This window comes from Rhinoderma darwinii, unplaced genomic scaffold, assembly GCF_050947455.1.
Source record: "Rhinoderma darwinii isolate aRhiDar2 unplaced genomic scaffold, aRhiDar2.hap1 Scaffold_503, whole genome shotgun sequence".
NCBI classification, from domain to species: domain Eukaryota; kingdom Metazoa; phylum Chordata; class Amphibia; order Anura; family Rhinodermatidae; genus Rhinoderma; species Rhinoderma darwinii.
The window spans coordinates 144,972-159,066 of NW_027464050.1; the positions used below are offsets into that span (position 1 = coordinate 144,972).

General features: G+C 42.9%; 1 non-coding gene across 1 annotated transcript; it reads right to left on the reverse strand.

The window, feature by feature from the left end:
• Nucleotides 1-216: 216 nt before the first annotated feature.
• Nucleotides 217-399, reverse strand: LOC142720728 (U2 spliceosomal RNA). The gene has a single exon (XR_012873497.1). It is a non-coding gene; the product is annotated as a U2 spliceosomal RNA (small nuclear RNA).
• Between the last annotated feature and the right edge of the window lie 13,696 nt (nucleotides 400-14,095).

Below are 14,095 nucleotides of genomic sequence, written 5' to 3' on the forward strand. Positions count from 1 at the left end.
AAATGCTGGAAATACAGAAACAAAGGCGACACAAAACAAGAGGTGGCAATGAATTAATTACATTTAATAAATTAGGCCATTATCACACATGACAAAAATGCATTGTCCAACAGGTGTTGAAATAATGGGATTAAAGCAGAGATCCAAGGTGCAAGAAAAAAACAATGGCAAAAACAAAAAGCACTTTTGGAATCTGATTTTAGTAAACACATAAGGAAAGGGTGCAACGGTCCTGGAAATACTGCAATACCAGGTCAATGCGTGGAGTGGACAGAGCAAGCTCTATTTCCATCTCCCTGTTCTAAAAATCCATTTAATATATGGTCCCCAGATAGGGGACACTATCAGATATTAAACTGATAACAAATGTTTTATTTTTTTTTTATTTTTTAAAACCATTTCAGTTAGTTATAAGCAACTTATAATGTTTCTCAAAACTTGAAAATCAAATCCACGTTGCTTCAAACTTAGCATCATTCTGGTTTGTTCTTTATTCATAGTCAATTCACATAAACAATCACAAGAAAACCAATATTACCTACATCGTATCAGGAATTTCAATATTTTGAACTTCCATATCCCCTCTGAATCGAAGCCACCACCATGCTGTCTATCCCACAAATATATAACGTAAAGTCTGGACAAAATCATCCTAATACACTTGTTCACAGGCACTAATTTCCTTTTAACCCCTTAAGGATGCAGCCTAGTTTTGGCCTTAAGGCTCAAAGCCCATTTTTCAAATCTGACATATTTCACTTTATGTGGTAATAACGTCGGAATGCTTAAACCTATCCAAGCGATTCTGAGATTGTTTTCTCGTGACACTTTGGGCTTCATGTTCGTGGTAAAATTTGGTCGATATATTCAGTCTTTATTTGTGAAAAATTGCAAAATTTAGAGAAAATTTTGAAAAAATTGCATTTTTCAGAATTTAAATGCATCTGCTTGTAAAACAGACGGTTATACCACCCAAAATAGTTACTAGTTCACATTTCCCATATGTCTACTTTAGATTGGCATCGTTTTTTGAACATTCTTTTATTTTTCTTGGACGTTACAAGGCTTAGAACATAAACAGCAATTTCTCATATTTTTAAGAAAATTTCAAAAGCCTTTTTTTTAAGGTACCTCTTGAGTTCTGAAGTGGCTTTGTGGGGCCTATGTATTAGAAACCCTGATAAAACACCCCATTTTAAAAACTAGACCCCTCAAAGTATTCAAAACAGCAGTTAGAAAGTTTTTTAACCCTTCAGGCATTTCACAGGAATTAAAGCAAAGTGGAGGTGAAATTTGCAAATTTCATTTTTCTTGCTGAATTTCAATTTTATTCATTTTTTTTCTGAAACACAGAAGGTTTTACCAGAGAAATACTACTAAAAATGTATTGTCCAGATTCTGCAGTTTTTAGAAATGTCCCACATGTGGCCCTACTGCGCTCGTGGACTAAAACACAAGCCCTAGAAGCAAAGAAGCACCTAGTGCATTTTGAGTCCTCTTTTTTATTAGAATATATTTTAGGCAGCATGCCAGGTTTGAAGAGGTGTTGAGGTGTCAAAACAGTAGGAATCCCCCAATAGTGACCCCATTTTGGAAACTACACCCCTCAAGGAATTCATTTAGGGTTGTTGTTACCATTTTGACCGCACAGTTTTTTCACAGCACGTATTTGAATTGGGCTCTGAAATGAAAAAAGTCATTTTTTCAAATAAAATGTCATTTGTGATCAAAATTTCTTATTTTCACAGGGAACAAAATACCCCATTTTGTTGCCCAATTTGTCCTTAGTGTGGCAATACCCCATTTGTGGGAATAAACTGCCGTTTGGGCCCATGGGAGGGCTCAGAAGGAAAGGAGCGCTATATGTTTGTTGGAGTCCAGATTTTGTTGGATTGGTTTTCGGGTGCCATGTCGCATTTGCAGAGCCTCAGAGGTATCAAAGCAATGGAAACCCAACAAAAGTGACCCCATTTTGGAAACTACACCCCTCAAGGATTTCATTTATGGTTGTTGTTAGCATATTGACCACACAGTTTTTTCACAGCACCTATTTCAATTGGGCTGTGACATTAAAAAAATGACATTTTTTCCAATAAGATGTAATTTTTTACCAAAATTTCTTATTTTCACAGGGAACAAAATACTCAATTTTGTTGCCCAATTTCTCCTGAGTGCATCAATACCCCATTTGTGGCAATAAACTGCCGTTTGGGCCCATGGGAGGCCTCAGAAGGGAAGGAGCGCTGTGTGTTCTTTGGAGTACAGATTTTGCTGGTTTGGTTTTCGGGTGCCATGTCGCATTTGCAGAGCCCCAGAGGTATCAAAGCAATGGAAACCCACCAGAAGTGACCCCATTTTGGAAACTACACCCCTCAAGGAATTCATTTCTGGGTGTTGTGACCATTTTTACCCCATAGTTTTTTCACAGAACTTATTTGAATTGGGCTGGGAATGAAAACAAAATTATTTTTTTCAAATAATATGTAGTTTTGGCTGAAAATTTCTTATTTTCACAAGAAACAAAATACCCCATTCTGTTGCGCAATTTGTTCTGAGTGCCGCAATACCCCATTTGTTGTGATAAACTGCCGTTTGGGCCCATGGGAGGGCTCAGAAGGAAAGGACCACCATTTGGCCTACTGGGGTTTTCTAGTGCGAAGTCATGTATGCAGAAGCCCCTGAGGTACCAGTACAGTTGAAACCCGCAAGAAGTGACCCCGTTTTAAAAACTACACCCTTAAGGCATTCATTTAGAGGTGTAGTGAGCATTTTGACCGGAGACCTACACCCCATAAACTGTAATGTGGGTTCTCCCGGGTATGGCAATACCCTACATGTGGCTGTTATCAGCTGCCTGGACACACAGAAGGGCTAAGAGGGGAAAGACGAGGGGGGATAAGCTGTGCGGAGTGCATCAGGGTAAGTAAAACTGGGGTAAATTATAAACCAAGGGATGTATGATAAATTTTAAAACACTTTCATACAGAGCTCTGGTTATTCGGGACACGTGTCACATTGATATATTGTGTCATCCATTATCGCCCTCTTATAGCAGACTTTGCACCTCTTTTGACTTTTTCCCTTCTTGCCAGTTTGGGGAACTTCTCCTGGAAAGTGTTGCCCTGGTACGATGCGTGTGGCCCCGCTTCCAGAAGTACTGGGTGCCCCCCCTTCTTGGTCCCTAAAAGATTAGGTTCTTGATAATCACCTCTTGAAATTCCAGGAAAGTTCCCGTCTGGCCTGCACATCGACGTAGCATGTACGCATTGTACAAAGCCATCGGTATGATGTGCCCGGCCAGCTTCTTATACCACACCGCATGGCGCTGTAGGGCTTCAGGGCTTGATCTTACAAGTCCATCCCTCCCATGTACCTATTGTAGTCCAGGATGCAGTCTGGTTTGGGGGTGGCCTTTCCTTCATATATCCTAAACCTGTAGGTATACCCTGATGCACTCTCACAGCTTATACATCTTCACGCCATACCTTGCCCTCTTACCCGGCAGGTACTCGCGGAATTGAACCCTCCCTTTAAAATGTACCAGGGACTCATCAATAGAAATACACTTCTCGGGGGTGTATGCTTGGGAAAACCGGGCACTGGAACGGTCTAATAGGGGTCTCCGTTTATACAAACGGTCAAAACTGGGGTCATCTCGGGGTGGGCACGGCTCATTATCAGTATAATGTAAGAAGCGAAGTATTGCCTCATTTATTTATTTTTTTAGGTTCCTGTTCAGTTCTGAAGTTGCTTTGAGGGGCCCATATATTAGAAACCCCTATCAAATACCCCATTTTAGAAACTAGACCCCTCAAAGTATTCTCAACAGCATGTAGAAAGTTTATGAACCCTTTAGGTGTTTAACAAAAATTTAGAGCAAAGTAGAGGTGAAATTTAAAATTTTTTTTTGTCAGAAAATCCTTTTTATACCATTTTTTTTTATAACACAAAAGGATTTATCAGTGAAACGCAACATAATATGTATTGCCCAGATTCTGCAGTTTAGAGAAATATCCCACATGTGGCCCTCGGGCGGTAATGGACTGAAGCGCCGCCCTCCGAATCAAAGGAGCACGTAGTGGATTTTGAAGCCTCTTTTTTATTAGGCACCATGTCCGGTTTGAAGAGGTCTTGTGGTGCCAAAACATTGGGAACCCCCCAAAAGTGACCCCAATTTGGAAACTAGACCCCTTGAGGAATCCATTGTAGTTTTCTTGGGGTGCATGCGGCTTTTTGATCAGTTTTTATTCTATTTTTAGGTGGCGTGGTGACTAAAAAACAGCAATTGTACTATTGTTTTTTTTTTTGTTTTTTTTTACAGCGTTCACCGTGCGCTATAAATGACATATTCACTTTATTCTGCGGGGCGATACGATTACGGCGATACTAGATGTTTATAGTTTTTTTTAATGTCTTATGGCGTTTGCACAATAAAATACGTTTTGTAAACAATCATTTACTTTTTGTGTTACCTTATTCTAAGAGCCATAACGTTTTTATTTTTCAATCAATAAAGCCGTGCGAGGACTTATTTTTTGCGTAACGAACTGTAGTTTCGATCAGTACCATTTTTCGGTACATGCGACTTTTTGATCTCTTTTTGTTCCATTTTTTGGGAGGTGAAGTGACCAAAGAATTGTGATTGTGGTTCGGTTTAGTATTATTTTATTTTACGGCGTTCACCGTGCGGGATAAATAATGAAATAATTTTGTAGTTCAGGCCGCTACGGACGCGGCGATACCAATTATGTATAGTTTATTTGTTTGTTTATATATTTTTATTAATAATAAAGGACTGATAAGGGAAAAAGGGGGATTTTTACTTTTATTACTTTTAAATCTTTTATTTTCTTATTTTTACACATCTTTTTTTAACTTTTTTTTTACTTTATTACTTTGTCCCATTAGGGGACATGAGAGCAGGAGGCCCTGATCGCTATTCTAATACACTGCACTACATGCGTAGTGCAGTGTATTAGAACTGTCAGCCACTCACTGACAGCAAGCATAGTGGGTCCTGACGTTGTCAGGACTCACTAGGCTTCCGTCTATGGCATAGCCGGACGCCATTGTTTGGTGTCCGTTTGCCATAGTCACCATCGCCGGCCGCTATCATGTAGCAGGCCGGCGATGGCAGCTTAACCCCTAAAAAGCTGCGATCTCTATAGAACGCGGCTTTTAAGGGGTTAATCAGCGGGGACACAGCGATCGGTCCCCGCTGTAGGAGCTGTGACAGCTGCTGAACAAGACAGCAGCGTCACAGCTCCTGTATGTGTCGGGAGGACGGCCGAAACGGCCGATACTCCCGAGACGTACTACTACGGCATGGAGCGCGAACGATACAGCTGCCATGACGTAATAGTACGTCAAGGAGCGGGAAGGGGTTAAACACTAACAGATTCCTTACATCCCACAGACTTTCCATCACACATGCCATAATTAACCACATAATTCTATCTTTCATACGACTACTTGCACCCATTCCAAACATTGCTACTTTCCAATTTGCACATTTTACCCCCGCCAGTTCTTTACACAAACCACCCACCCCTTTCCATACTTCATACGAATAGTCACAATCCCACAACATATGTCTCACACTCTCACTTGCTCCACATCCATCCCTCGGGCAAACCTCAGACCTAATAAGATCCCTTCTTTTCTGCACTTGCCTAACAGGTAGGATATTATGCAGCGACATCCACACAATATCACGCTGTCTGTTTGACATACCACTTTTGTGGGTAGCAAAAGGGAAAACAACTGCACAAAAAAGTTAAATTGGTAATATAACAGCTTTAACTCTCAGAATTTTTCCCGTCAGTGTCAAACTTCTCAGGCTCCAAAAGTTCAGCTTTCGTTCTATTCTCATACCACATTCATCCCAACTTTCAGTCCCTCTCAAATCCTCATTAAAGTGCACACCCAATATTTTAATAGCATCCATCTCACAATTAACCCCATCCATCCTCACACTCCTGTCACCAAAACACTTAAAACTACATTTACCCCAATTCACTTTAAACGCAGACGCACTACAAAACAAACTCAACAACAATCTCGCTCTATTTATCTCCGCCTCTCTTTCACTAACAATCACCACATCGTCCATATAACCCAAAACTTTCACAAATTTTCCATTACTCCCAGGAATTAATAACCCCCTCATAAATTTTTCCCTTCTAACCATACACAACAATACTTCAATCGCACTAATGAACAGGACAGGGGACATAGGACAACCCTGCCTGACACCTGACCTTATCCCCACTTTTCCACTCAGCAACCCATTTACGAGAAACTCACTTGTTACGTTCCTATACAAACCTTTCACTGCATACACAAACTTTCTCGGAAAACCCATTTTACACAGCACACTAAACATAAACTCATGCGACACCCTATCAAACGCCTTTTCAAAATCCACAGATAGGACCATACATTTCTGCTTTCTATCCATACAGTCCCCAATCATATCCCTTAGTAACAACAAATTATCAGTCATACTTCTACCAGGCACTGCACACACTTGATCTTCATTCACCACTTCACCAACAACCCCACGCATCCTATTAGCCAATACTTTACTAAAACACTTATAATCAGAAGCCAACAAAGTAATTGGCCTCCAGTTTGCCAAGTTTTTCTTCTCACCTTTTTTATATATCAGCACAACCACACCTTCTTTCATAGATTCGCTCAGGACACCATGCTTCCACATATACTGACATACCTCAAGCAAATCCCCACCCATTATATCCCACATCCTCACATATAATTAAATTGGGATCCCATCCTTCCCAGGTGTTTTATTTTTACTTTCACTCATCACCACATTTCTCACTTCATCCATGGTAATATTACCACACAAAGACTCACGATCTTCCTCTCCAAGTTTATTTTCCAAACCATTCAAAACCTCATTCATCAAATCCTTATCATACCACTTCTCTCCATACAACTGGGTATAAAAACCTTCAACTTCCCTCATCACATCCTTTCCAGAAACACACTCACCCCTATCATTCAATAATTCATCCATATCATCCTTTTTACCACATATTTTTTTGGAAAAGAATCGTGTGCATTTTTCGTCTTTGTCTAAGTTTTCCACTTTTGATCTATATATAATTTTTTTCCCTTTTTCCTCTAATAAAAGCCTACTTTCATTCCTTGCGTCCCTCATCAAATCACTCACATCCACACCAAGCTCGCTAAGTTTTCTTAACCATTCTATTCTAACATTCAACTCATTATATTGGTTTCTAGCATAGCTGCTTTTTTAAAGCCCCATTTTTAAAAAAAAAATGTTAATATTCATTCTTCAACCAAAAAACATAGGGGACATCGCACCCACTATTATACCTATGAATGTATAACTGACACATATTTTCATTAAATATTATAATCTTTATTAGTACATAATGAATAGCAATACATGATATCAGAAATAATGACAATGATAAAAATAAGTCGGATTCCAAAGAACAGCATCAGAGTGGTATAGATGAAATTATACCTAAGGGTATACAGAAACAACCCATCTAGAGACAAAAGATGTCAAATCATGCAAACCCCATGAAATATACAGGACATGTGTAGCTGTAAAAGACAGCAAAAAATACACAGCCCGAACAAAAAATTGTAACTATAGGTAAATAAGAAAGTGAATAGCCATATATGTATAACCCTGAATAGAGTACTAACTAGTAGAAGAAAGGCATTACACTATCGAAAATAAACCATACCTATAGACATGGTGGCAGGAGATGAACATCAGCCTAGATGTGGCACAGAAAAAAGAGCACCTCGACGCGCGTTTCGCCTGATGAAGCCGATCCCAGGCGAAACGCGCGTTTTGACATCTTTTGTCTCTAGATGGGTTGTTTCTGTATACCCTTAGGTATAATTTCATCTATACCACTCTGATGCTGTTCTTTGGAATCCGACTTATTTTTATCATTGTCATTATTTCTGATATCACGTATTGCTAATCATTATGTACTAATAAAGATTATAATATTTTATGAAAATACGTGTCAGTTATACATTCATAGGTATAATAGTGGGTGCGATGTCCCCTATGTTTTTTGGTTGTTCTGCAGTTTGTGGGGACTCCCTTTTTCTTCTGTTTTGAGGTTGTTTTTTAGGTTTAATATTCATTCTTCATCCAGTCCCACCACTCCAACACATTCCCAAAAAATTCCTGCCGCAATTTCCATCCTTTATAAGCATATATAAAAGCCTTCACAATTCTTTCATCCTCTAACAAACTTACATTTAGCTTCCATACGCCTGCACCACACACTAAACGAACATCCCCTTCAAAGGTTGCACACATACACACATGGTCAGAAAAGGTCACATCACGCTGCTGCAAACTCATACACCCCACATTTTTTGAGAAGAGCACCCGATCTATCCTTGATGTTACCCCTCCTCTATCAGACCTATAAGTGTCGGGTGGTGGCTTTCCCAAATGAACCTCAGCAGCATCTATAAAAGAAAAATCTTTGATTATTTGTTACAACTTTTTACCAGATACATCAATTTTTTCCCCTTCCGTCACACAGTTAAAGTACCCAACCCAGATCGTGGGAATCCTCCCTGGCAAAAAAAAAGACAATTTCTCTAGGAGCTCTAACCTTTCTTCTTTTTTTGTTGCTCCATATATATTAATTACCCTTACCCTCCATCCTCTGACATTAATCTCTGCCAAAATACACCTCCACCACAGTATAGCTCTCTAATTTTAAATTCCTATTCCCTAGCAAAATTCCTACACCATCATTTTTATTCATAGAGGAACCAGACCATATACATTGGCCATATGGCCACTCCTGCTTAGGCACAGGTTCTGTTATTCCACATTCCTGCAAAGCATAAATATCAGCTCCTATATTTAAAAAAAAAATCAAGGACTGCAGCCCTCCTGGGCTTAGATTTAATTTGTCGCACATTTAAGGATATGACATTACATGAAGTTTTGGTGCCCATACTTTGATTTTAGCAACCAAATATCCACAAACTGCCCATTTATATCACAGCCTTTGCCTTCTGGAGGCAGGCAATTTAAGGTGAAGAAATGAGTCCCTTGACCTTCTTCCAAAAAAGGCTCATCTAAGGATATCATGGATGAAGGATATTCAACATCTCTTCCAGGGGTTACAGGAGGTGACGCAGTCAACTTGGCCCTCTTGGCTCCCATGTCCAGAATCTCATCAGCAGGTCTGGTAACTGCAGTAAAGTCCCCTTGCTCTCCAAATTCCTCTGGGAACACCTCAGCCAGACTCCAAGAGACAGGGGGAGTCACTGGCACATCATCCTCAATTTCACCCTCACCCTGCAGCCCAGTCTGGACATCAGTTGGGTGAGGGAGATCTTCCTCGACCGGGGCTGCCTCCATACCTGCCCCTTCCTTCACTGGTACTTCTGCTGGAGTTGCAACTCCAGAGGCATGATGGACAGTAGTTGCCTCATTTGCATATCCCATCAGCCCCGCCATCCCAGGCATCTCAGACACTGATTCTGGCTGCACCTGCATATGATTTTTTTCGCAGAAGGCAGTCTTTGAAGGCGTGACCTTCCACTTCACACAGGTTACAGAAAATGCGATTAACACATTCCTTTGCTGCATGCCCCTCCTGATTGCACTTGGAGCACCTGCCCGTTTTCTGACACCCTTCTTTTATATGGCCAAAAACCTTGCAGTTTCTACAAAAGGGTGGACACCTGGGAAAGAACAAATATCCCCCATCTCTTCCAATGGAGAAATTTGAAGAAGGGAAATGAAAACCTCCTGGTACCTCGATACTTTGGCGAAAACGTAAATTTATATTTCCCGGTCCATAGCAATTCAGAATTCAGGATTTTGTTCTCATATTTGACATAGGCACAATGTCTGGACAAAAAGGCCACAATATCCTGCAGTGGTACATGTGCATTATACAAAAAAAACACCAAGAAGACTTCTCCTTCATCATAGAGTAAGACAAAAGAGAGTCCAGCAAACTCAGGGTTATTGACAGTGTCCATCAAGTTATAATGCAGAGTATGGCAAGCAGGTAAATCCGTCAAGATCAAAGTATAATGACCAACCTTGTGCTCCTGCAGACAGAGAATCTTCGTCCGTTTCACCTTCAAAATTCCGAAGATAACATTGCACACCAAATATCGCATGTCCAGGGTTATCTCCAATCCGGCATCCACTTCAATACAAACTCCATATTTGACCCGCGTTTCCCCGGCCATAGCATGGCGCACAATTACGCCCATTGTCGATCGCCTTCCTGACACTGGCTGTCTCCCTATAGCAACAAGCAGCTTAAGCCCCAAAGGGCGATGCTGCAGAGCCGAGAGTTCAGCACTGGACGCCTCTGGTTGATTGAAAAATACTTTATTGACAATCAATCGTCATCATACAAACATTACTGCGACGCAGCGCAAGCCATGAAGCAGCAAATAATAAATAATAACAGTCGTCAAACATAACATGACAGTATAATACACAGTACAGTACTATGCTATACATTACACCACATGCTACACTAACATTCTTGCATTCACTAAAGCCAAACAACAAAGCATTACAGACAAGTGATGGGATAGGGGAGTGGGTAGGAGGGGGTAGGGGAAGGTGGGGAATCACAGGCCCGAAGCTTTATTGAAAGACAACACACAAGAAGGGAGAGTGGGGGGAAAGGGAGTATCAGTCCTCTTCCTCATCGATGTCCGGGCTGTCCCAGGTGGAATAGTCTCTGAGCAGGCTGTGGATCAGCCTGCGGCAGTCCTGGACGGACACACTCTCTCTCCGCAAAATCAGACGATTCCTGGCAAACCATATAGCGTCCTTAAAACAGTTCATAAGGCGCCAGGCCTCCTGATTGCTCCACCCGTGTTACTCCCAGGAAATAGTCCATAAAGTACCGAGCAGTACGACAGTCTGTTCCTGGGAACTGAGTCCTTGAGTTCATGTTCCAAGGCTTTCAACAGACCCTGTGCAAAGGGGCACTGCCAGAAAGTGTGCAAAGATGTTTCCTCCGTGAAGGGGCACCTGGGGCAGTATCGGGTCTTGCAGAGGTTGCGGGCATGCATGAATGACCTAAGAGGCAGTCCTCCCTGGATGTCCATCCATGAAATGTCCTTGTGCCCGTTGGTCAACCTGCCAGATGACACGTTAGTCCAAACAGTCTCCAAAGTGTCGGCATGAAGCCCTGGAACAGACTCCAGTGAGTCCTTTGCTCTGATGTGCTTGTGGATCGTCTTAGGTTTCCACAAGTCGGGCTTAAGACCCTCCAGCTGATGCTCCCTCACAAACCGGACAACATCTCCGTAGAACCAGGGAGCGTGCCAGTTGTAAGGGAAGGAGCTGTCCCACTTGTCCCAGCCAAAACCTCGCCACAGGGGAAGGAGGAAGTAGCGGGACATGGCCTTGCCCGCAGAGCCGTTTGCTGTCCTCAGAGTCCTACGAACACAGTCACATACAAAAGCGATCCGCAGCAGAGTGGGAATGTCGGGTATACCCTTCCCACCTTTGCGGGGCTCCTTGTACATAACAGTCTGCTTTACTCTGTCCATTTTCGAGGCCCAGATGAAGCGAAACACAGTCCTGGTAATGGCCCTCGAGACAGTGGCAAGAGGGGGCCATGCCTGTGCAGTGTATTGTAGCACAGGCAAGACTTCGTTACGCAGGACCATTGCTTTGCCCTCAATAGTGAGTTGTCTGAGGCTCCACAGTCCGATCCTTTGGTTGACTTTGGCCAAGCCTTCTTCCCACGACTTTAGGGCTGCACCTTATTTACTGAACCAGACTCCCAGAATTTTGATGAAGTCCGGTTTGATAGTAAACGGGAAGGAGGCAGGAGAAGGCAGGTACCATTTTCCGAAGAGCATGGCTTCTGACTTCCCGCAGTTGACTTTTGCCCCTGAAGTGCGTCCGAACTCCTCGCAGGTCTGGACGAGTGCAGTCACCGAGCTCTGGTCAGCGCAGAAGACGGTCACATCGTCCATGTACAGCGAGCATTTGACCTCGAAGTGTCCTGGACCTCGTGCGGTGATCCCTCTGATCTCTCCATTCTGCCGGATAGCCTCTGCGAAGAGCTCTATAACACAAACAAAAAGGAGAGGTGAAAGAGGACAGCCTTGTCTAACCCTCGACAATACAGGAAAGGGGTCAGTCTTCCAGCCGTTAACCAGCACCGAGCTGTAAATGTCACAATACATCAGGTTAACATACAAACAGAACAACCTGCCAAGCCGCAGCCTACGCAGAGCCATACCCATGAATTCGTGAGAGACCCGGTCAAAAGCCTTCTCCTGATCAAGACTGAGCAGGGCCGCGTGTGTACAGCGGCTTTGCATGTAATGCACCGTGTCCCTCACCAGGGCAAGACTGTCGGCCACCCTACGGCCAGGAATGGTCAGCTCCGATGATCTGTCTGATGACAACCTTCAGTCGGTTGGCCAATACTTTGGCGAGGATCTTGTAGTCCACGTTCAGGAGAGAGATGGGACGCCAGTTTTTCAGGTCACATCTCTTCCCCCTTCCGCTTATACAAGATCGTGATCATGCCTTCTCTCAAGGACGGTGGCATTCTACCCTCCACTACCACCTCCTCATAGAGCTCCAGCAGGTCCGGACAGATCAAGTCCCCCAGCGCTACATAGAGCTCTGCTGGAAGACCATCACTGCCCGGGGTCCTGCCGGGTCTGAAGGATTTAGCGGCAGGGAGCAGTTCCTCCACCGTCAGGGGTACATCCATAGCCTCCGTACCTGCAGGATCAAGATGATTAGTGATACCTGACAGGAATTTATCGGCGGCTTCGGGGGTCAGTGGTTTTCGGGGAGTAGAGGCTTCGGTAGTAGTCTGTGACGACTCCCATCACCTCCTTCTTCTCAGAATGCATGTTTCCGGTCTCATCTCGGAATTCCTTCAGGGGCGTGTGGCCAGCATGGAGTTTCCTGAAAAAGAACGAGTTACATTTCTCACCCTTCTCCAGGTTCTCCACCTTGGAACGAAAGACAATTCGCTTGGATTCCTCCTCAAAGTGCCTTTTCAGGCCCTTTTTGGCTTCCTCCAGCTCCTTCCTGACGTCCCAGCCACATTGAAGGAGGTCTTGCAGGGATCGCAGCTGACGCTGCATCTCCCTGAAGTCTCTCTTCCTCTCACACACCTGTTGACAACTTTTTGCCTGAAAGAAACAACGAAATTCTACTTTAACATATTCCCACCAGTCACAGGTTTTGTCAAAGAGAACTTTATCATTCCTCCAAACAATATACAGTGAAGGAAATAAGTATTTGATCCCTTGCTGATTTTGTAAGACATGAACAGTCTAGAATTTTTACGCTAGGTTAATTTTACCAGTGAGAGATTATATATATTTATTTGCATTGTGCACAGAGAAATAAATATTTGATCCCTTTGGCAAACAAGACTTAATACTTGGTGGCAAAACCCTTGTTGGCAAGCACAGCAGTCAGACGTTTTTTGGAGTTGATGATGAGGTTTGCACACATGTTAGATGGAATTTTGGCCTACTCCTGTTTGCAGATCATCTGTAAATCATTAAGATTTCGAGGCTGTCGCTTGGCAACTCGGATCTTCACCTCCCTCCATAAGTTTTCGATGGGATTAAGTTCTGGAGACTGGCTAGGCCACTCCATGACCTTAATGTGCTTCTTTTTGAGCCACTCCTTTGTTGCCTTGGCTGTATGTTTCGGGTCATTGTCATGCTGGAAGACCCAGCCACGAGCCATTTTTAATGTCCTGGTGGAGGGAAGGAGGTTGTCACTCAGGATTTGACGGTACATGGCTCCATCCATTCTCACATTGATGCGGTGAACATGTCCTATGCACTTAGCAGAGAAACACCCCCAAAACATAATGTTTCCACCTCCATGCTTGACAGTGGGGGCGGTGTTCTTTGGGTCATAGGCAGCATTTATCTTCCTCCAAACACGGCGAGTTGAGTTAATGCCAAAGAGCTCAATTTTATTCTCATCTGACCACAGCACCTTCTCCCAATCACTCTCAGAATCATCCAGATGTTCATTTGCAAACTTCAGATGGGCCTGTACATGTGCCTTCTTGAG